Genomic DNA, 17,892 nt, shown 5'->3' on the forward strand with positions numbered 1-17,892 from the left:
CTCCACTCCAGGATCCAGCCATCTAGGCTTCCCTGGAGAAGGCTGAGACCTGGTGGGGTGGGGGCTGAGGCTTTGCACGCTGCAGCCTCAGGGTCCCTTAATGCTCTGCACAGCCGAGACAGAGCGCTGGGGGTCTTTTCTTCCCAGAACCTACCCCCACCCCATCCTCAACCCCAAATCGAGTTTTCCCCAAGCCTTTCTTGTCGCCCCACCGTTTATCTCTGGAGTCTGGGCTGGCTCCCCTCTCTTCCAGCCCAGTCCTCTGCGGAGCTGAGGCTATGGCCAGGGCATCGCTCCCTTTTGCTCTGTCCCTGATCCCAGCAGTGGAAGTGCCTTGGCCGCAGGCTTCCGGCACAGTGGAGCTGGGGCTGCAGGCAGGAGCAAGAGCCAGTGTGCGGGAGAGCCTGGGGACGTGTGTTTGTATCGCTGGCTGCGTGCACTAGGGGACTCGCAAACTACAGGAACCCACTGCCATCCAGCGCTAAGAAAAAAAGCAAGAAAAGCAAAACAAAGTTTAAAAAAAAAAAAGAAAGAAAAAAGAAAAGAAAAGCTAAGATACGAGGGAAATAGGAAGTCAATGCAGGGGATTTGGGGGCTTGAAGGACCGCGAGGCGCTGGGCTCCTGCTGGGCTCGCTGCACCTGGGCTGGCTGACTTGGAGCCCTCAGTGGCCTCGGTCACAGGCTGGCAGTCAACTGACTAAGGACACGGGAGGGCAGTCCAGTGAGGTGTCAGCAGGGAGCTCTGCTTGCCTTAGGCATCTACCTTCATTTTTCTGCTCTCTTCCCACCTCTCCGTCCCGGTGACTCCCCATAGATATTTCCATACAGGCAAAACTGGTTTCACGGAGTTGGACTGGTGAGCTCCTCGGCGGACTTTCCCTTGGGCTACTGAGTGGCTCACAGAATGAGCAGGAGGGTAGAGAAAGGAATGGGGATGTTGGAAGGGCACTGAGGCAGTGGGTGTGTGTTGCTTTCTGAGTCGTGAGTCGTGATTCTGGGGAATCTTGACCTGTTAGGCGCTCTCGTGGGCGAGCAGCCTCCTGACCCCTGGAGGGGCGCCCCAAGGTACTGGGCAGAGCGCACAGGTGGAATTTCTGCGTGATCTCCCTTGCGCGGACTTGACCACACATCGCGGGTTTTGAGAGCTACAAGTTAGCGGCGATCGCCCAGGTCCGCAAATGCGGACCGCGAGGGATATTGCGGGTTCACAGGTTCCCGATCTATAACCCTGAACCCCACGGGGTGGCCCAGAACCCATCGTGAGGTGGCTGACGGCAAAGCCCAGGCATGATCCGGGACCTCGCGCGCTCTGGGCTGAGACCCTGTCCTAAAATCAAGGCGGACAGCCGACGTCGTGAGCGGGCCGAAATAGGATGGGGTTGCAGAAGGCTTCCCTCTCTTTTGTCCTGGGACCCTCTACTCATTCTTATTCTCTTGCCCCTGGGCTGTGCCCCTCCGACCTCAGCAGCAAGCCTCTCTCCAGCGACCCGACGCGGGCGCCCGAAGGGCTGTTTGGAAGGCGAAACTGGAGGAAGGTACAGAGCCGAGGGAGCCTAGTGTCCACCTCAAACGCCTGGAAGACCCCAGGCAGGAAGGAGTGTGAGAGGCAAGAGAGGACGAAGCTCCCCTTGTCTTTTCCGCTACGGCTTCTCGGGGAGGGGGAGAGGGTCGGTGACAGTGGAAGGGATGGCGGGCTGGAAGAGAGAGCGCTGCCCTGGCCGGCGCGGACCCCAGGTTGCCTTCGCCACATTCTGCCGGACTCAGTGACCCGCGGAATCGCGTCCCCGCCCTGCGCTCTACCTTCTTTGCCCCTGCCTTCCAGACCCGCCATCGCTGCCCTCAGTTCTCGGAGCCCCAGGAGCCAAAGTTTCCATTTAAGGATCTGCACTTGTGGAGGAATCCTTCGATTTCTTTACCCTCGATCCCTTCGCGCCTGTTCCTGGGGACTGGGAAGGACCCTGCAGTACCAGGGTCCTCGGAGCCGGCAAGCGGAGAGCTTTGCAGCACGGTGTCCTTACCTGCGGCCGGTTTAGCTCCAGTTGCCTCCCCGGGCTGCAATATCCTTGGTGTGCGCTGGCAGGAGCGTGGAGCCCTTCTCCGTTTCAGGGCTGACCTGCTGGGGAGCCAGCTCCTCGCGGCTCAGAGTCCGAGGCCAGCCGCCGGCTTGCTTTCCCCCTTGATCTTGCAAACGAAAAGGAAAAGATTAGTTGGTGCCGCGACACTTGGAGGGGTGGGGCGGGGGAGGCGGGGAGAGAGAGGACCCAAAAGCTTGGGCGAGGGCTGCGGGGCTCGGGCGCGCGCGAGCAGAGTCGCGCACCCCACACCGGTCCCAGTCACTTAGCGAGTCCGGAAACCCTTAGCGGTGTGGACTGGAGTTAAACCCACGCTGCCCCCGTCCTCCACACCAAACCACCAAAAGAGAAGCAAAAAGGGCTCTCAAACCTGGCTTTCACGAAGATGTGTCTGGAGAGCAAAATCGAACCGAGACGTAGCTGTACCGGCGAGCTGGGCGGGATTCATTTCTTCATCAAAGTGCTGGGGGAAGTAGTAATTAGTGTAGAGGCAACTAATTACTAATTAGTTCGGTGCCTCTGGCGATTTCCTAGTGGGATCTGTGGTTTTAAGTCTCTGGCCAACCAGCTGACTGGCATGTGTGTGCATTCGTTTGTGTATGCGTGTTGGCGCGCGCGCGTGCGCGCGTGTGTGTGTGCGAGCGGGTCTCTGCGCCCGGGCACCTTTGGTACACAGACAGGAGTGCGTGTCGGTGTTCGTGCGCCTGTGTTCGATTAGCTGCAATGGGCGGACAATTTCTGGAGAGAACATTTACAATTTTCTTTCACTATGACAGGATTAGTTGCTGTTTAAGGCGCTCCTCCAATGAAATCTTCTCTGCTCTCTGATTTGGCAGTTCTTCTGAGCAAATATGACAGCCTTTTCCCCAGGCTCCTCTCCGCTCCTTTCCAGGTCCATCCCCAGAGCCAAGCTCTCCATCTGCAATTTTTACATCAGAACCTTTACAGTTACCACCACCACCCAGTCCCATTCCTGCAAGTATATGATTGCTATTAGGGTAACATGACACACTGAGAAGAACCCAGTGTTGCTTTTTGATTGCCGAAGATGCTTAAGACCCGTTTTTCCAGGTGGGAAAATGTTAGAATAAATCCACTATGCTTTGTAAACATATAATCGTGTTGAACTATGAACGGATTGTTTATCTCTTTGGGACGTTGGCAAATGTATTAGAGGGGGCGATAATTTTTTTTTCTTTCTTGTTTTATACAGAGCCAATGCCCATGTTTTCTTTGACTAACAGTCATTAGATAACAAAATATTTATGGTGCTTTATGGAATTTGGGATCTTTATGAAAAAAATTAGGATACAAACTTACTGTGTTCAAATCAGTTTTAAATCTTTTTTTTAAATTTTATTTTAATGAGAAAAGCCATTCCAGTAAGAATACTCATTATTTTTAGGCACTAATCCCAATTGATAAAGTTTCAGCAATATGATTCTAAAGTATAACTGAGGACAAGACTTGCTTTTGTGAAAGTATGTGTATATGAAGACAACATCTGTATATGATATAAGGCTGCATTTTCTCTCATCCAAATTTGTCAAATTAGGTGAAAAAAGTTGAAAACTTAAACTGAGTAACACAGAATTAGATACATCAATTTTTGGATCACAAAGACAAACAGCAAGTTAAAGACACATTGGTCTGATATATCCAATTAAGTTTAGTTCAATTCTCAATGCCCAGGCCTTTGCTAGTTGTCAAATGGCATACAGAATAACAAAAGCCACTGTCCCTGTCCTTTATAAGCTCCTGATCTTTTTGGCATAGAAAGGCACTCAGGTGACAATCAAGATGAATAATTATGCAGCAATATAAAGTCACTGATAAATGAAATTTCCGTAGATATAAGAGTCTGCCCTTTCTCTTAACTCATAGCTATGACCAAGCAGGATGTCACACAACCTTCTTTTGCTTGATTGAAATCATCCTGAAATAATGCATTATGTACTGTGGCTATGCCTTCACCCTCCACACCCCCAGATCCCACTATCACTGGGATATTGTAAGACACTTGTTGGAAAATCAAGACAGCTCTGCCCAGTCTTGATCTCAATCTCCCCCACCATTTGGTCCATTACATTAAATATCTGATTTTGTCATTTCTTCTCTCTTAGATGAACTTTTGAAAATGAATTCACATTTTCCTTTCGTATTGCATTATTTCTGTGTGTTAAGTCAGCCTTCATAAACCATGGAGTTGCTTGAATCTTTTTGAAAATTCACACACACACATACACACACACACACACACACACACACACTCCCCAAGGGAGAGAAGGAAAAGGAATCCCTGGCCAGCGATACAGAAGAAGAAACCCCAGTGATACACTGCTGTTTTGTTCTTTCATATCATTAAAGCTTTCTTACAAACAGGGCTACACATTTCCAAAAAGAACAATAAAGAAACAATATGCTGTACACCAGAAATTGATGTATTATAAACTGACTATACTACAATTAAAAAATTTAGATCATGTGACAATGAATATATGTATATTCATGTATAACTAAAAAATTGTTCTCTACACTGGAATTTGACACAACATTGTAAAATGACTATAACTCAATAAAAAAAATCTTAAAAAAATTTTAAAAGAATAAAATGAAATCTAACAAATATTTTCTTAAACGTGAGCAAAACAGAGTCCATGAATAACTGAACTACAATGTTCAATAGAAGTCACTATACTTACGGCCTTTTGGAGAAGAGTTGCAAGAGGAAACAGCATTTTTAGCAAACAATAAACAATAATATCCATTTTCTTCTTGGTCATCCCTGAAAACACTTTTTTATTTTTACATATGCTTGTGTTTGTGCCACTTGTATGTTTTTGGACAAAGTATCTAACTGCTCTGTGTCTCATTTTCTTAATCTGTAAAAAAAAAATATAGTGATAGTAATATTCCCTGGGGTTGTTATAAAGAATAAAAGAGTTCATTCATGTAAAGTTTTCAGAAGAAGGCTTGACATATGACAAATTAGTTATAATCATAAGACTGTTGGTCAGGATTTAAAAACAGATTTTTCGGTCATGGCTCTGACCTACTGACAGAATATTTAGGAGTAAGACCTGTCAATGGAAACCAAACTGCTCATCAATTTCATGCAAATAAGCATGTTAAATATGACCCATCATAACACTGACCCCAAGAATCGCCACTTTTCCCCTTCTGGTTTCTCTCTTTATATAAGAAAAGATCATGCATATTCTGAACATTTTATTTTTGCTTCATAAGCCAGTCAACTTTCTGAGATAAAACAGTACTCCTCCATCCCAGGAATACAGTTTTTAAAATTATTAGTAACCCATGGTGTGGAACATTTTCAAAAGTGCTTTTTAAAGAATTTATACAATGCATCTATGGGTTTCCCTTTATCTACATGCCTATTTTCCACCTCAAAGAACACTAATAAATTAGTAATTTCCACTTGTGAAGCCAAACTTCATTACTTGCAACGTCAGAAAGTTACTTTTAGGCATGTGCTGAAGAGCTCAGATGCTCGAAAAGGGATAACTTTGAATCTTTGACAAAGTTCCTATTTGAATAAGACTGTAAATAAGATCACCACCCACATGAAGTCTCATTCCTCGGAATGTGGTGCATATTTTATTGTGCCACGTTGATTTCAGTGCGGCAGTAATTAGGCTTCAATAATTAGATGCACAAATCAGCACTCTGTCATCTTAAGTGCATTAAGAGGGTGACAAGTTCAACTCAAGTGATTTCCCACCAGGTATTGTGGCCATAACATTAAACATTTTTTTTTTTTTTTTTGCTTTCAAAGAACCAAGAAAATGAAGGTGAGGGCTTTGCCTATATGGGAAAAGTGAGCCAAGAGCAAAAAGATCTTGCCTTATTCTTTGTCTCCTACTCACACACTGTTCTAAGAGTTGAACTCGGAAAGCACAGCATTTATCAGCAGAAGGTTTGGGAAAGGCGGGCTGATTTTTCTGATAGATGCCAAAGGAACCTATCTTTTCCTTGACCTCAGTTTGAAATATAACAATCTTGGGTTAAAAGTGAGCCTCCACTAGACGACAATCACTGCTTAAAATGGGTTCTACAGTTGCCCTCATTGTTTTGAAATCTTAACAACAGTCCCATAATAGACATACTATTGTTCTTAGAATTATTTATTTTCCCTACAAACCTTCTCAGAGAATAATTTAAATGCTTCTATTCTTTAGCTAGAAAAGATTATCTCTTTTTCTCCTAGAAAATCCCAAGCTTTTCGCTTTCAGTTGCTGCAGTAGGAGTCTCCATATACAAATAAGACTGACTCTGAGTGACAGTGCTTGGTGACAGTCTAACAAACAATGCTTTGCTATTTTTTTCCTTCTCCTTTTTCTTGAAGTTTGGCATCAGAGTTGTTTTAAACTCTTCCTCTCCTAGCAGTAATGGTGTTATCCAAAGCCTGAAAATATTTACTGCTGCTGAGTCTAAAATATTTAACATACAGAGCTCATTTTCAAACAGGGAATGGGAAGAAGGGGGAAAAAATGAAACACTGCCCTGCAAGATGTCAAGCAGTTGCAACGATGATAAATCAGTATTAAGAATGCAGAAGATAAAGGCCACTTGGGACTTGTGTTTCCTCAGAGAAGCATTCAGTGTAGGGGGATTTCTCCTTCTAGGAGGTGGTGCCCAGTTCCTCTTTAGAGGTGAACCACTAGGACAGGGAGAACTGAAATGCTTCAGCCACACTGACCTCAGGGTGGATTTTGACAAACAGCTTAAATTTCCCCTTTTCATGGCCTAAGTGAGATGCTTGAATCTCAGACGAAGATAAGATTCTAGCAAGTTCAGAGTAAAATCTTATCAGACTCTCCTCTGTGCATGGGGGCCCTGAATTATTTGAATTAATGACTCTGTGTGATAAAGAGTAGTGTAGGAATTCTCTAAATCTTTTTAGTCTGTAGGAAAACTTAACTTTTTAGAATTTAGAGTCAACTGATCACATACTCATGGGAATTCATACTGTTTCTCAGATCATATACTGGCCTGGTTCTTAAGCCAACTAAAAAGGTCCTTCAAGGGACAGGTGGAAATTTTATGGCATTTCAAAGAAAGATATCCTGGGAGGCACCATCACTGAGAATAGCTTCCTCACTAAATTTGATCTACCCTCTATGTCTTGAGAGTGACTGAGATAACTGTGATGTACAAAGCAGTCTTCTGCCAAGCACGACTCAATGAATGTGTCTCTACAATATCACTCTACGTCGTCCTTTTCACTTTAAAAACACTCTTTCTTCTACTAGTACACCCAAAGAAGCATTTCCTAAAGCATTCCCTGATTTACTGTGCCTAATAATATGGATCCTGGACACTTTGTCCTTTCTTCCTCATTTATTCAGCAAGGTGACTGGGTCTGGGGCTTAAGGGCCTCATTTAGAAAATTTCATGAGCAATATTCTATACATCCCCGCAGAAAGGAATGAGGCAAGGATTCAGCGAAGTCAACGTATGTGCTACATTTCTACAAGGCTTTTATTGACAAACGCTTTCCTAGAAAGTGAGTTCATTTCAAAGGATGCCCAATAAGCATGTATTGGTAATCACTGAACATTTTCAATAACAACCACTCAAAATCTACCCTTAGAGCTCCACAGCTTACACAACGTGCTCTCTTTTTATTGATGCCAGGATATGAAGCAGACAGACTCTCCTGCTTCGTTGTAATCCCCTGGAAGTGTTTCTTTCTTTCTTGAGTCTCATGTAAACAAGCTGCCATTGCTTTGCTTTCTTCTGCTGCATTGTGATCGCACAAGACACTTCTGAGAGTTGAGTGTTTCTCATATATTGAATTTGAGGTATTGAAATTGGTTCAACAAATATTAATATATCATGCAATATTCTCATAGATATTAGGCCAACAAAAAATAAATAAGTAAACTCTTGCCCTTCAGAAAGCTAACCTAGTTGGAAAGAACAACAGAAACAGAAATGTTCTTAGGCACCTGTGATAAAATTTTTGATGTCATAATCCATGAGGGATTCAGGAAATGGCCTGACACTTCTCCATTGGGAGCTGATTCCAGAGGTGGCGTCTACCTACATAAAGCATACTCTGCCTAGGATTTGAAAGCTATTACAGGTTAGATTTGGGGAGTAAGATACTGTGGATGATGAAACAATAGTTCGAATACTTAAAACAATTACCAAACTGTACTGTTAAAAGTCAAGCCCTATATTAATAACCATGGAAGAGGACCAGAATTTGTCACCTGAAAATATGCCTCTTTGGCACATTGATTATTTTGAACTGGTTATTTTTCAGAAACAGCAGACATAGGAGACGTTCTGAAAACTGAGTAGAAGTTACCCTTTTATAGGAAACATTCACATTTATAAGGGAAATATCCTTTTGTAAGCATGTCTCCCTCTCTGTACTAGTTAGAGAAGGATGATTCTAAAGCTCTAATAATTTTGTACTGTTTTGTGTTTTGGAAGTAATAAGGTGACTTAAAGTTACTTAGCAGTGAGTGTCTCAGGCACATGGACATTTCTGTAATTTCTTGAGAAGAAAGCTCTTGAGCATGGCTGTTATAGCTTATTCTAATTATGTAATGACATTTGGGATGAGGCTAATGTTACTAAGAACTGGAATGCAGTCCCTGTTTATGGAATGAACTCAAAGGAATGGATACGTTTTTTGAGGCATTGTTTGTATCTTTAATTTGCAGAAACATACTAGGCTTTTCCCTGGGAATGTTCTCTCAGGCATCTATATGTCTTGCTCTAGAGCTGGCCCAGAGTGATGAGTGAGAGAATGAAAATGGAGAAAGGATGCAAATTTTCAAGGTGAAGGTGGGAATATGCCACTCAGTATCTAAGAAGAGTAGTGGTATGCAGAAAGCTTCTTTATCATCATCTCAGAAATAGGGATTACCTGGATAATACTAGGAAAGCGAAGATGAAAAATTGCTAAGGGATAAACAGTAGACTTGTTTTTAGGGCCAAAACATGGGAAAGATAAGATCCAAAACTCTCCACACAGCAAAGCAAGGTTTAGGTTCAAACTTCACCTCTTATTAGATGTGACTTTGGACAAAATACTTAATCCTTTTACATCTGTGAAAGGAAGGTCAAAATGGAGTTGGTATCGCTAAGAGAGTTCTCTACAATGGAGACATGAGCCCCTCGAGGAAGTGTGACTTATGCACGTCTCTGACCTTTTGACCATTTATTGTCTTAGCAGGCATCTAGAACATCTGCCAGAAGTTCAAGACATGTATCGGAACCTTATCCTAAAATAACTCAGGACAGTCTATCCACTTACAAAACCCTTACCCTAAAATAACTCATGACAGTCTATTCTTTTAAGACAAATATTTCCTTTCCTGCATCAGAATCAATCACAATTCTCTCCAGACAACTTGTTAACCTAATGTCTTTTGTCTTTATAAGCCCCTGACTCTTTCTCTTCCCTGGAACACTCTTGGTTTTACCCAAATCTGTGTTCCCTGAACTGCAATTTTTAAGACCTCAAATAAAGCTCTCTGTCCTTTGCAGCCTCAGTACTCATTATTGTTTGACACACCTCTGTTCCCTCATGTGTAATAATGTGTAGAATCTACTCCAGAGTCTTCATGTTGATTAAATAAAACTGTATTTGTGAATAGCATTTTGTAAAATGTGAATTATTATTGACTGTGGATATGTAATTAAATTGTGATGTGAATGACTTACTTCTTTTCTTCTTGTCCAATTCCAACTTCCCCTAGGCAGGTGTTTCCTTCTTAATTAAAAATAATGTCTACTTAGGAGAATATTAGCCAACATGTGTCTAAGGGAGAGGGGAAGTTTGGGGCAGGGTGTTAATCTTATTCATTCAAGTTTTATATGAGGAAAGAATATATATATGCATCCTTACTAGGGAGATGAAGGAATAACAGGTGCTTCCTTTTCTTTCCTTAGTCTCATCAGCTCCTGAAATGGAATGTCAAATCAAGGTATCCCTTGTCTTTATATGGCTCTTAGTGAAGAAACGAAATTTCCACTCCAAAACAAAGATGACTGTCCCACCCCGTGTCAAACATAGAACTCTCCACAGTGGTTTTGCTCTGGTTTCAAAAACTATGAATAGTCACATCTGTTAGCTGTAAGAATCGCTCCTAATCCTCTAGACCGTAAGTTCTCTTTGATAAAGTCCTTATGAATCTAAGCATTCATACAAGAAACTCAGCTTCTCTTTCTGACCACCTAAATTCACAAATGATCTCTCATTCCAAAGCCATTAAGTATTTTCTCAGGCCTATTGGTACTCTGCTCTTTTGCATCTTACAGATTGGCTTGAGAATCACCAGATAGTTTTAACATCAATGCTCTATTTTCTAGCACTTCTGTGTAAGTTCAGACTTAGATTCCTCCTTTTTAAATTAACAAAATAAATCTGGTGTGAACCATGCTTCTGCTAACTCTTTTAGACCTAACACAACATTTTTTATAAATCATGGTGTGGTCACTGCAGTTGGTTTGTAAGCATGGTAAACCCTTCCTCCAATCAAAGTAAATATTGTTTAAGTATATATAATCTCAACATTATTTTGATGTAGTTAAGTGCTCACAACTTCAATAACTTAAGGAAACATTTCTCAGGATACTACTATATGAATTTGATGATAATTCTCATGGAGGAATTTTAAAACTCATATTAAAATATGAGTTATCTTTGGCACTGGCTTTTTACCTTTGGCAAGAACATTAATATGCTATTAACACAAATACATTATTTATTTATCATTAAAAATAATCCTAACACATTAAAACATTTTTTTTACTATGACTTCTTAGTGACAATGACTTATTCTGCAATGTTAGAATTGACAAAATTTATTTTATTCTCTCTCCTTTCCAAAACTTCTGATTGTTATTTTAGTTTCTAATCTGGAGATATTCCTGGTGAAGTTAAGCTTTAAACTAAAAGAAAAGGATTGAATTAACAGACTACTGAAAACAGAAAAATAGGAATAAATTTTGAAAATGATTGTAGTAGATGGAAAGAGATTAGGGTGGAGAAAAGGAACATGGGAAGACACCATGAAAAAGGCAATTACAATGTGAAATTTAAACCAAACCCCCCTAAAACTGAGTTCCCCCATGAATTTTATGATGAACTTCTCTACCCAAAACTTTAGTCCCTTTCTTGTTCTGCCTCTGTTCCCCTCAGGATTGAGGAGTATCAAAGAAATGGGGGAACTGAAACTGAGCAGGACCCTGCAGGGCCTTCCTGGGTACAAAAACCCCTCTGGTGTAACTAGTTTTTTTGTTTGTAGAAAAAATGTTTTAGTCTCCTAGGCCTTTCTTGAGTTTCAAAGGGCAGACTCAAGCAGCTACTAATTAGAGAAGTGAGAGAATGTAGAAACAAAGGAAAAACAGACAAGCAAGAAAAGAAATGATGACTTAAACAATAGTTCAGTGATTAAGCAGAGTCCTAGTTCCTCCTCAAGGGATATCCATAACCATCTGACACATACATTTGAATTGTTCTGCAGAAACTAAGGTGGAGGATGGTGACTGCATGCTAACCACAAGCACAGTAAACCCCAGAATGGTTGAAGCCAGAAGGTTGATGACTAAGATTCCTGAAACATCACACTGTTACCTCACCACCAACCATTCATCAGAAAGTCCAGGAGCTGCAATTCTCACCCTAAATGTTGCCTTTAAAAATCCTTCCCTGAAAGCCACTGGGGAGTTCTGGTCTTTTAAGCATGAGCCTCCCATTCTCCTTGTTTGGCAACTTGCAATAAACACTGTACTTTCCTTTATCACAACCCAGTGTCAGGAGATTGGCTTTGCTTTGTGATGAGTGAGCAGACCGGAGTTCAGTTTGGTAACAAAATTAGATGTCCTAGTGGAGCCATTACTCATGATCTATAAAAGACAACTGAGAACCAGATCCCGGTGTCTACCACAAAATACATCCATGGGACAAGCACTGTCTGAGAAAGATGAACCACTGTTGTTTTGTGCCTCTTTGCTAAGCTGCCAGAAATCACAGCAGGGCTCTCCTACTAAGGTGAAAGTTCTCAGCAACTCAAATGTGGCTTATAAACCCATTCCGTTGAACTCCTAAGGTAAATAAGTAGAAAAAACAAAAACAGCCCTGAAAAAGCTTCTCTTTCTTTTTGCTTTTTGCTCGCTTTCTCCCTTCTGTGGTGACAGTTCTGTGAACTGTGTCAGAAATGTGGTGGCACAGACAGAGAGAACTTACTCAGAGGAGCCTGGGGGTGTGCTGACAGGGCAGAGGAGAGACTTGGAACATACAGCAATCGAGTTGCTAAGGATAAGGGTTAGAGTCTAACACTCAAAACCAACTTGCCACGGTGTTTCTCAAAATGCATCCGTGGTGAACCAGAAAAATTAATCTAAATGTTTTATTAAAGATATAAATAGCATCGTCTACGTCAGTTTTACAAAGCACAGCAGTGCTAGGGAGACAGCACTTTTTAAGCATTTCCATGTGACTGTGTATAAACATGCAGAGCATTTATTTAGCTTTCAAGTTGGCCTTGAAGAACAAAAGTGACTCTTTAGTATAGATGATACTTCATAATACAATTCCAAACAACATGAATTTGTAGATGAATGGTTCTTTTGGAGTACATCTAGAGACTTCATTCACCTTCTCCTAAGTCTGCCCCACCATTGCAAATTTTTATATTTTCCCTTAATAGTGATCATCTTGGGTCCCTTAAAAATAACCTGTGAAGCATTTATCCTAATTTATGTGCACTCTTTCATGTCACGATATCAGCAAATAGCAAGCTTCAGGCTCTTACAGAAAGGATGTACCCTGTACACAGCTTTGCCCTTTTACAACAGGATGAATTGGGTGAATATGCACATGGCCACATCTGGGAACATCAATCAGCCTCCTGAAATTAGATCCCTTTGAGCAATGGAAAACCCCTTGCATCATGTACACAGAGGAATGATCATTTGGCCAACATCAAAAGATTAACTCATTCTATATTTTCAAATTACCCTAGTAATTACCTTGTAATTTTTCATTTTAAGCCTCGTAAATTTAAAAACAATGTTAACTACTTGATAGATTTGTTATGAAATGTGTATATATATTTCATAACATGTATAAATATGTGTATATAATAAAACTTGGCTTCCTAAATTTAATGCAGAAGTGATGTTTTAGTAGAAAGTGCTCTGGATCCTAATTCCAACTCTTTCAAGTTATATGGCCTTGGAAAAGTAATTTATCTCATCCATGCTTCACTGTCTTAATCTGCAAAATGACAATGTATTCATTCTAAGTGATTCCAGATTATTTAAAAATATTTAATACCTCAAGATTTATTATATTTTGAGAAACAGGGTATTTATAATACCCCTTTGGCTAATTTTATGATAGTTTTTATAATCTTCAATTTTTATATATACTAAGTTTGTTAGGCAGAATAATGCTTTCCCCTCCAAAGACTTCTACATCCTAATCTCTGGAACTTCTGCATGTTACCATAAATGGCAAAAAAGAGAATTTAGATGGTGAATGGAATTAGAGTTGCTAAGAAGCTGACCTTAAGATAGGGACATTATCTTGCATTATTCTGTTGGCTCCAACGAATCATCTCCAACACAGCATCTTCAAAAGTGGGTAACCAAGACAGAAGACTCAGTATCAGAGTAAGGGGATGAGAAAAGAATTTGACTGTCCATTTCTGGCTTTGAAGATGGAAAGAGCCATGAGCCAAGGGATGCAGGCAGTGAGTGGAAGCTGGAAATTTTCAAGAACAGATTTTCTCCTAGAGCCTCTGGAAAGAATGCAGCCCTGCTGACATCTTGATTTTAGGCTGGTGAGAGCCGTATTGGACTTCTGAGTTACCGAATATTAGATAATAAACTTGTATTGTTTTAAAACACCAAATTTATGGTATTTTGCTACAGTAGCCATAGGAAATTATATACCAAGTTTTCACTAGTGTCACAGAAGGTGATTTCGGTATTACAGGCTTAACATTAATTTAGCTTGTCCAAATTTCCAAGTGAGTGCTTATGTTAGTAGTAGTATTACTGTGCCAACTGTTCTGCTCAAAACTATCACTCAAGTTCAGTGGCTGCTATAACCTTCTCAGAGTGGGAGTCAGGGTGGAAGCTGCAAAAGTTTTGAAGAGGTAGTTTATTGCTACTAAATGTTCAGCACTTAGGACAGTTCAGCCTTATCTACCAGTTTTGAATCAGTACCTTGGAGAGAGGAGAGGACACATTCTTTCATAGCAGATTATCAAGATAGGCCCAAATGGCCAGTGGCGCAAGCCTCTGCAGAGATTTCTGAGATTTGGGAAGTCGCTGGGCTATCATAACCTGAGAAGGAAGTATAAAGTCACCTCCATTTTGAAGCAGACTTTGCCTCACCATCAAATTCCCTCATTCAAGTTTTGGCAAAGCCAGTTGGAGCCAAACTGTCAGATTTTCTCTGACCTAATGCAGCTTACCACATGAAGCTTCTGTGAACTTTCTTAGTCTGAATTGCCTTCGTCTGTCTCCTCATGTGTTACTCTCAATATCTGCCTTGAATGTCATATTCCTTGCTTATAATCCGTCTTTACAGTCCAGCAATCCTCTTGACTTAGAATAAAGGCAAACTGAGCTCACTACTATAAGACTTGGATAAAAGATGGTATGGGTTAAAAAAAAACAGCATACATTGTTCATTCAGTCATTTAATAAACAATATTTATTTATAGCCTACCACAAGCTATGCATGGTTCTGCGTGCTAGAGATAAAGGCTGAGTAAGGCAAAATTTTGCTTTCATGGGCAACTTGTGGGAGGAAGCAACCAATACATAGCCAGCTAGATAGATAGAGATATAATATCAAACAATGGTAATTACTATAAAATACAGAAGCAAGTAAAGAGATTAGTCCAGATTATATACTGTGCTGTTTGCCAATTATTTATAGTTCTTCCTTAGTACAGGCACAAGGTTAGACTGTAGTTATGATGGGTTAGGGTCATGTGATTAGCTCTAGTTATGAGATCTGAGTGGCATTGGTGTGACTCAAAGCTGAGCATTTAATTACCAGTGTGAGAACCACCAGGGCTCTCTTTCCCTCTGATACAGCAACTGCAATGTTCAAGATGGTAGGAGCTCCACAGTCTGGGTCCTTGAATCGCCCCTGTTAGTGGATATACAATGGCATTGCAAAATAAAGCTTTGTTGCTTTATGCCATGAATACTTGTCTTTCCCTCTACAATATAATCTATCTTATGCTGACTGATAAAGATATTCTGGGAAGGCATGACACTAAGGAGCTGAAAGTTCATCAGAGACATGAATGATGATAATAACTGAGGAATGTTAAGTTCTGGAATAAAAATATTTCAGACAGAGGAAATAGCCAGTGTAAAAAACTTTGAGATGGGCATAAGGTAGCATCCAAGAAAGTGCTGCCCAACTCCGAACCAAACTTGGACATGGGTCATTATTCTGGACAATGCCAGTTTTTTTCTTGACTAATAATTTTTATTTTGTCATGTGCTAATATTTTTTTGAAAAACATGGTAGATGTTTGAACCAGTATCTTTAATTCTTAGAAATCTAACCCAGAACTATAGCTAGGGACCTAATTTATATTTCTTACCTATACAAGTGTTCTACTTAGGTGCAGTCACTTTTTTGCCACTATCTTTACACCCTAGCCCAAGTTCTCATAATTTTCTTTGTAACCTTGGTGCAATCTTTAGGGGCCCATGTAGCCTCTGAGTCATGCAATATCATCATTTTTATCCATTCATTTATTAAATAAATATTTATTAAACAACTACAAATACGCCAGATTCTGGGGAAACCATTTGGGATAAAATGGTGAACAAAGATAGAGCTTGCAGTGTAGTGAAGGAGACAAATATTAAGCACATAATTATAAAAGTTCAGTGGAAAATGACAACTATGATAAATGTAATGCAATAAAGGTCATGTTGCTCTGAGAGTACATAATAGATGGATTTGAATCTGTCAGGGAGGTCAGAGAAGGCGTGCCTGAGAAACTGAAGCTTGAGTTTACATCTCATAGATGAAGAGGAATTAATCAGGTGAAGAATGGATGAAAATATTTGCTAAGAAAAGGAAACTTCAACTCAAATATTCTGTGGTGGGAGAGACCATGGAGGGTAGAAAAACTAAAAAACATCCAGTATTGATAAAAAAGGAGACTTATGGGATGTCTTTTATGAGAGAGGATGGGCGGGGCAGGTGTGGAGGAGGGAAACCATGCATGGCAGTGTTTAGGAACACCGTCTTTACGATGAAAGTATTGAGAAACTATTGGAAGATTTAAGTGGGTAAGAAGAAAAAAATGACTAATCAAATGTGTTTTAAAAAAAAATGTTCAGGTCACAGTGAGGAAAATGTATTGGAGGAAGGCAAGAGCAAATGTGGATAGGTCGATGCGGCTATGGTCTAAGACCAATTAACAGATGATGATAACTTTGATTGAAGGCACTGTGATGGGAATAGAGAAAAGTGATGAATTCCAAAGCGTTCTGATGAGGTGAACTTTATATTTGGTGAAGAGTGAACATGATGGAGGAAGAAGGAGTTTTGAGGATGACACTTTATACTCTGAATGGTGATGCCATTGACTAAAACTGGAAACACTGGAAGAGAACAAAGCTCCCAGAGGAGGTTTCATGTTGACTGAATCTGAAGGACCTTTCAGACAAACAAGAGGAGATAACAAATAGACAGTTGAAAATACAGATCTGGAACTCAAATAAAAGTCTAAGCTAGATATGTAACTTTGTGAGTCATTTGCTCCCAGGTGGTAATTGAAGCCAAGGCCAAGTCTGAGACTGCCTAGGGAGAGATCTTAGAAAGAGGAGGAGGAAGGGTGGGAAGCCAAGGGCACTAATGGAAGATTAATAGAGCAAGCACAGAAGGAGCAGAAGGGGCAGGACTGGAACTAGAGCTGGATCAGGACAAATGTTAGGGAATCCGGATTCTGTCCTCCATGGTCCAGAGACAAGCTTTTAAAGAGTTTGTGCCCCAGAACACAAGTTCTCCATAAGAGAATTTACTTTATTACTTCATTACAAACTAATGATTGAGATTATCTGAATTTGAGAATGAAGGGCAGTTCTCTTCTCTGAAATTAGCTACTCCCCTCCCCCAAGTTGTTCTGAAGTTGAATGTTTATAAATAGAGACATATTCTAAGAACATGACCACTATGGTACAGAGCACTCAGGAACATGTAGGTGATTCATACACCTATAGAAACAAAAGTCCTTATGTTTTAGGACTAAAATAAAGCAATAACTTACATAGTCAGAAGACAGACTTCCACCAAATGCAGTATTTGGAACATAGCTATATGTTTCAAGCAAACAAGCAAACAGATACTCATTTGCTTTAAAAATAGATGTTTAAAAAGACCGTATTATGTGTTTTGTGAGGGAATTTCTCAGACACTTACACAGATCCAATTTTTTTCTTCATTTGTATAGAATTTTTACAGAATCTTGTTATCTGATTTCCCAACCAGTAGATGATTAACTGCATCAATTATAAAAATTAAAGAATAGGCATACAGACACTAAGGAGAATGGATGAATAGAAACCTGGTAAGAGTGGGGGGAAAAAAAAGGAAACAAGAAAAGACCGCCCTGAGATCTCAAGAAACAGCTCTCTGCGGCTATTGCAAGAACACAGAACCTTTTTCACCTCAATTGTCTGTGAAGCCTTTGCTGTATTACAAGTTGGCTAAATACTTACGAGTCATCCTGATGATCCTGAGGTTAAATTATGTTAACTCTACTCTTTAAAAGGTCAGAAAAGCTT

The 17,892-nt window shown here is 40.6% G+C and overlaps 1 protein-coding gene across 1 annotated transcript in view; it reads right to left on the minus strand.

Moving 5' to 3' along the window:
* CHRM2 (cholinergic receptor muscarinic 2) overlaps positions 1-2,787 on the minus strand; it is a 128,787-nt gene extending 126,000 nt beyond the window's left edge. Inside the window, exons 1-2 of the mRNA XM_031455443.2 lie at positions 2,444-2,787; positions 2,020-2,182 (exon numbers count right to left, since the gene is read on the minus strand). The gene's annotated coding sequence lies outside the window, so the exon portion shown is untranslated. The remainder of the gene's footprint in view (positions 1-2,019; positions 2,183-2,443) is intronic.
* Between the last annotated feature and the right edge of the window lie 15,105 nt (positions 2,788-17,892).

This window comes from Camelus dromedarius, chromosome 7, assembly GCF_036321535.1.
Source record: "Camelus dromedarius isolate mCamDro1 chromosome 7, mCamDro1.pat, whole genome shotgun sequence".
Lineage (NCBI taxonomy): Eukaryota > Metazoa > Chordata > Mammalia > Artiodactyla > Camelidae > Camelus > Camelus dromedarius.